The following is a 6,376-nucleotide window of genomic DNA, read 5'->3' on the forward strand; positions in this document are numbered from 1 at the left end:
TTAGGATAATGTGTAAGTCTCTAGAAGCTTTTGCATTTACCAGAAGACACACTGTGTTTGGTTCCATTTTACACATTTCTCTCTGCATCGCGTGTATTTGTCACAGTAATGCTACCATGATTAATGCTGATGGGATCCACTTTCTAGTTTCTGTGGGATCCGTCTTTTGAAGAAAAGCATATCTGGTACAACACAGGGTTAATTGGGGGTTTGATAGGCCTATAGCTCCATTCCAGTTGTCTGATTCTGAAGTGTTCCAATTTACCGGTGCCCTGTTTGGTCATTTGTGCCTTTTCACCAAAAGTAGTGACGGGCACCAGTGTCCCCACATTTAGAGGTACTCCCCACTCCCTTTTAAATAATGATGCAACAGGTAGCACAGCACCTTGTGCGTAGCTTCATTGTAGAGGCCTGTATGTGTGAGGAGAAAGGAAGCCTATTCTGCCATCTGAGCTGCGTGGGGATTCTGGTCCTGTCCTATAGCTCTTTTGCATTGTTTGGCATATTTTATTTCTCATTAGAAATCAATGAATGCTTGTGTTCGATTTTCTTTTTTCTTAATTGCTGTCAGCTCTTACTTTATATTTATAGCACAAAGTCTTTTGTTTTTACAAGTAATGCCTGCTGTGTGATAGCATCTGCAAGCCTCACTGATAGATTAATGTTTTAGGTAGCTTTTAAAGCACTTTAACTTTCTAAGAAATTGAGTAATTCTTTTCCATGAGGTTCTGAGATTCCTATAATTACTAAAATAAGCTGAAAGATAAGTGCCAAATATGTATTTTTAAAGATTTAAACTTAAGAGAGTTAGTTCTCGGGGCGCCTGGGTGGCTCAGTGGGTTAAGCTGCTGCCTTCGGCTCAGGTCATGATCTCAGGGTCCTGGGATCAAGTCCCGCATCGGGCTCTCTGCTCAGCAGGGAGCCTGCTTCGCCCTCTCTCTCTCTCTGCCTGCCTCTCCATCTACTTGTGATTTCTCTCTGTCAAACAAATAAATAAATAAAATCTTTAAAAAAAAAAAAAAAAAAAAGAGAGTTAGTTCTCTCTTGGTTATAAACCAGGATTTTATAGTATATTTAACTAGTTCCATTGAGAATAGATTGCTCCATTCCATCAAGAATAATTTTAACATCAGAATTAGTGTTTTCTTTAGCTTTTTTCCAAATCAGTTACTCTAGTTCTATCATTAATAATGGAACATCTGAGACAGATTAAGGATTAAGGGATATGACTGGAAGGAATCACCAGTTAGCTAAATCAACAAGGTCATTTCAGCATGACCTCTGGTTTTAGTAATATGGCTCTTCTGTTTCACTTTAACCTTTCTTTCAAATGAAAATAAGAGCTTCTTCCCTGCTCCGAATCATCACTAGCATCATGGGAAAAGGAGGAGATGACATATCAACCTGTTGGTTTATTTTGCCACATTTAATTCAAGTACTCACTCTTAGGGGCACCTGACTGGCTTATTTTATGGAGCATGTGACTCGACCTTGGGGTTGTGAGTTCAAGCCCCACACTAGATGTAAAGATTACTTAAACGAATGAAAAATAAATCAAGTACTTCTAATATCCTGACTAAACAGAACTAGGCCTTATTAAAAGTAACTGTCTCTTGTTGGTATCTATCTTGAGCACCTACAAGGACATTGCATTTTCTTCAAGTATTTCCTTATATTGTGATATTGTGAAATCAATTACTTGTGTCATAAATTGGTATAAAGGAAAAAACCCTCCTAATTTCTCTGAAGTGGAGAAATGCTTTCTGGTAACAAAATATATCATTCCAGAATTCTCATTCTAGTTCTGACACTGGGATCATAGAATTAAAGTCAGTTGTGGACCACAACTAAACTGTGGCTCTTTTCCCAATGATGAGAGATTCTTATGGCCTGAATGTTCAGAAATGAAGCTGCACATAGCAGCAAGTGGCTTTCATCTCAGCTCTGGGGAGATGGGCCCGAGTCATTGGGCTTACCATCTCACTCTTCCAGCTCCTCTGAACACATCCATTGAGTCACTGTTCCCCTTCAAGAGAAGCATATTAAGAGAATTGCAAGAAAAAGTAAAAGCACATGGGGAAGACATTTACTCTCTACATGCTTGTGCAAGTATGTGCGCCTGTTCAGTATTTTGGGGGTAAATTGTAGCATTGGGGACATAGATTAATTTTGTACCTTTTACCATAAGTTGTGAAAATGTATACAAGATTGGATTCTATATAAATCAGGCACTGCTCAAAACATACATTAAAATCTTTAGTCTACAGCTCTAAAAAACAAGATCTCAGCCTGCATTTCTCATTTTAATGAAAGCTTTAACCTCACACCTCTTTCAAGGATTGCTGTTAATTATATTTTCGGGTAACTTTTTAAACTGATTCCAGTTTGTCTTTAGCTCAGTGAATTTTTAAAATGGAGAGAAGAGCATAGCATTTTAAAATTGGGGCAAGACATTTTCTGAAATATGTGAAAAAAATTCTTCACCATTGGCTTGGTTGACCCAGTATCTTTGAATGCCAAAGATGTATGAATCCAGATACTGCCTGCATAGATGTCAATTTTAGTTTTGTGTGCTTATATGCATATACACATTTACTGTGGTTTACAATGTTTTTTTTTTCCTGAGTTTTGAACCAGCTCACACGTCTTCCTAGTACTTTACAGCACATAAACTTGCAAAATAATTAAAATAAGGTAATAGCTATAATAATACTGTTTCTTGCCTTCTGCAAAATGATTTGATCAGTCACATTCAAAACACATCATTTTCACAAGTTCGATCATTAAAAACAGTGTAATTCTAGCTGACATGATTTGAGAGTTGTAAGAGAAAGGTTTACATGTTGTGAAACTGTATTGGTTGTGACTCACTGTGGCATTTCAGTTTTGATAGTTATGTGATTCAAGTTTGCAAAGATTTATTGCCAAATTTTCAATAGACTACAATGAGAAGAGCTAATATGAAGGGAATGCTCTCAAAATATCTTGTGTTCATTTTACTTAGAATATATTGTTTGAATCAATTTAAACCTATGTAAAAGTTGGTGAAGGTTCCAAAAATTTCCAAGAAAGCATGAAAAAAATAGAGATGAGCAAAAAAAAATTCCTTAATGCAAAATTAATGATGAATTAAAGGTTTTCTATGAACCTTTACTATTTTTTGCTATAAATCTAAGCGTTCAGAAAACGGTGTATCTTCAGTGAAGGTCTAAATTCTCAAAACTATATGGTATGCTTCTGATGGCTTCCATCACTGGTCTTTTGAAATGCAAATCAGTGCTTTTTAAGCCCCCATCCCCCCAAAAAGGAAGGAAAGAACAGGTCTTGGATTATGGGACTCTGTCTCTGTGCAAAGTGATTGGGATTTTGTTAAAACCATGTGTCTACTCTTGGTCCCTAGAACCATCCCTCCCTCACACTCCTACACTACACCTGGATAAAAAGTATGAAGTGGGGCACCCCGGTGGCACAGTGGGTTAAGTGACTGCCTTTGGCTCAGTTTATGATCCTGGAGTCCCAGGATGGAGTCCCACATTGGGCTCCCTGCTCAGCAGGGAGTCTGCTTCTCCTGCTGACCTGTCTCCTCTCATGCTCTCTCTCTCATTCTCTCTAATAAATAACTAAGAAAAATATTTAAAAAAAAAGTATGAAGGGAATCTACAGAGTCACTGAAGAGTCATATTGAAGATGTAGCTCTGAACCAACAAATTTTTGTTCTCATAATTTAGAACATTAAGTAATTAATGCATTTAATACCACTGATTGATTGTTCAGGGATTTGACTACAGTTTTTAAAAGAATCAAAAATAATCACACTAAGCAAATTTATCCAGAGTAGACCTTATGGAGCACCTGGGTGGCTCAGTCAAGTGTCTGCCTTCTGCTCAGGTCCTGATCCCAGGGTCCTGGGATAGAGACCTGTATTGGGCTCCCTGCTCAGTGGGAAGCCTGCTTCTGCTTCTCCCTATCCCACTCCCACTCCCCCCTGCCTGTGTTCCCTTTCTTGCTGTGTCTCTCTCTGTCAAATAAATAAATAAAATCTTTTAAAAAATAAAAAAGTAAACTTTGTTTCAGGAGCATCCTTGCCCCAAATAGATTTTAGGGCAGAAATGGAAAAGCCTTTTGAGTGATTTCACGCCAAGTTATTTTTGGAAAAGCTTCACTGGAGTGGATGAATTCTTCTTTAAATAAGGGAGGGAGAATTTGAATTAATTTCAATTTTAAACATTTTGGGGGAAAGGGGGTGATAGTTCTACAGCTTTTGACATACAAGTGGTCTTTGGAATTGTTTTCTTTATCAAGTGTAAAGATTCACATCAGAATGACCAACTTCACATGGGTTTCTCTGTTCCCTGGTGCCACTCCTAACCTGAACTCATCATCATACAGTTGCCATACTGAGGTGAGAGCACTCAGGGTGAATGTAGTCACGTTACTTTGAAAGTGATCAAAGTGTTTTCTGTAGTGAGGACTTCAGTATTTGAATTATAGAGTATGTTTAATGGTAAGTCAGTCAGTTCTTTTTATCACTAACCTTGTTTGCACTTTTGTATACCATTGCTTGCACTAGCATCTCAGTGTGGATTTTAACAATGGTTTCACAGTGTATACAGATTGTTAAGCATAATTTATATGAAGATGTTTCTGTTTACCTTTATGTATTTTATAAAGAACAGCTACGATTGATGGTTAAATGTTCTTGAATTGAATTGTGTTTGTATGTTATTTTGATTTTGTTTTATTATTCACCCCCTATGAATTTGAGTGTCAGGAATAGAAAAATAAAACGCTAACATGGTCTTTGAAAAACTCTAGTGTCAAGTTCTGTCTTTATCATCCAACTTTAATTTTCATTTTGCTCACTGGAAATTTCTTGGACTTTGAAATTATGAATAGAACTTTCCCTTTGTACAAAGATTCTTAAGAAACTTTGCTTAAATATCAAGGCCTACCTTGCCTGAAAACAAGGGCAAACTGAAGTCGAACTGACACAATATTCACTCTGCTGAAATGTAAAAAATAAAGCAACCAGTGGTTTTATCTATATCAAAGTTCTCTAGCGTTAGTATGCATCAGAATCTCCTGGGAAGATTTTATTTTATCTGTTTATTTTTTAATGTAAACTCTTTGCCCAATGTGGGGATCTAACTCACAACTCCTGAGATCAAGAGTCCCATACTCAACTGACTGAGCCAGCCAGGCACCCCTCCTGGGAAGATCTTTTTGAAAAGCACAAAAGAAAAAAATCCAACCAAAGGTGGTGATTCAGTAGATCTGGAGTGGGGGTGGAGGGCAGGAATCTGGATCATTCACAAGCTTCTCAGGTTTTTCTGATACCAGAGTACATGAATTTTTCATTTAGCAGGAATAGAGATGTAACAATACTAAATACTAATAACACTAAACGATTACTGGTTCATCAGTGAAGAAAAACATTAATCATTTTGGTAAGGATTATTGAGTTACTTTTGAGACTTAAACATTTCCTACCTTTAACATTTCCCACAAAAATGGACAGAAAGACAACCACCTTTGGGCTAGCTCTTTTAACATAAGCAATCACGATTCTATTACAGTTGTGTCCATCAAATAGATCTACCTCTGGACTCAAATTATTTGTTGAGTTGAAACTAACAGGAAGATAGAGTGCAATGAAAGGACAAATAATGAGAAATAATGTCCAGTTTAGCCCATTTTCTTGAATTTAGCTATATCTTTTTTTTTTTTTTAAGATTTTATTTATTTGAAAGGGAGAGAGAATGAGAGAGAGAGAGAAAGCATGAGAGGGGGAAGAGGTCAGAGGGAGAAGCAGACTTCCCGCCAAACGGGGAGCCCGATGTGGGACTCAATCCCAGGACTCCAAGACCATGACCAGGGTGGAAGGCAGTCGCTTAACCAAATGAACCACCCAGGCTGTATCTTTTTCAAAGGTACAAGTAATGCAATGGTCAGAGACCTCTGCAGAATGTGAAAGACACCTTGCTCTGAATAGGGAACTTCCTAAAAAACAACATAAATGTAAATGAAGCCCTTTGGGTGGTGGCCACTCTCCTTATTGAAAGGCAAGACACTGAGGCACCTGGGTGGCTCAGTGGATTAAATAAAGCCTCTGCCTTCTGCTCAGGTCATGATCCCAGGGTCCTGGGATAGAGCCCTGCATCGGGCTCTCTGCTCAGCAGGGAGCCTGCTTCCTCCTCTCTGCCTGCCTCTCTCTGCCTACTTGTGATCTCTGTCATCAAATAAATAAATAAAATCTTTAAACACACACACACACAAAAAAACCCCAGAAAGGTAAGACACTGCTTAAAAACTTGTTAACTATAAAGTCCTAAAACAAAACGAAGGTCCTAAAAAAAGGCCTTCTTTCTGTGGCATC

This window comes from Mustela putorius, unplaced genomic scaffold, assembly GCF_011764305.1.
Source record: "Mustela putorius furo isolate JIRA1106 unplaced genomic scaffold, ASM1176430v1.1 tig00000145_pilon_pilon_pilon, whole genome shotgun sequence".
NCBI lineage: Eukaryota > Metazoa > Chordata > Mammalia > Carnivora > Mustelidae > Mustela > Mustela putorius.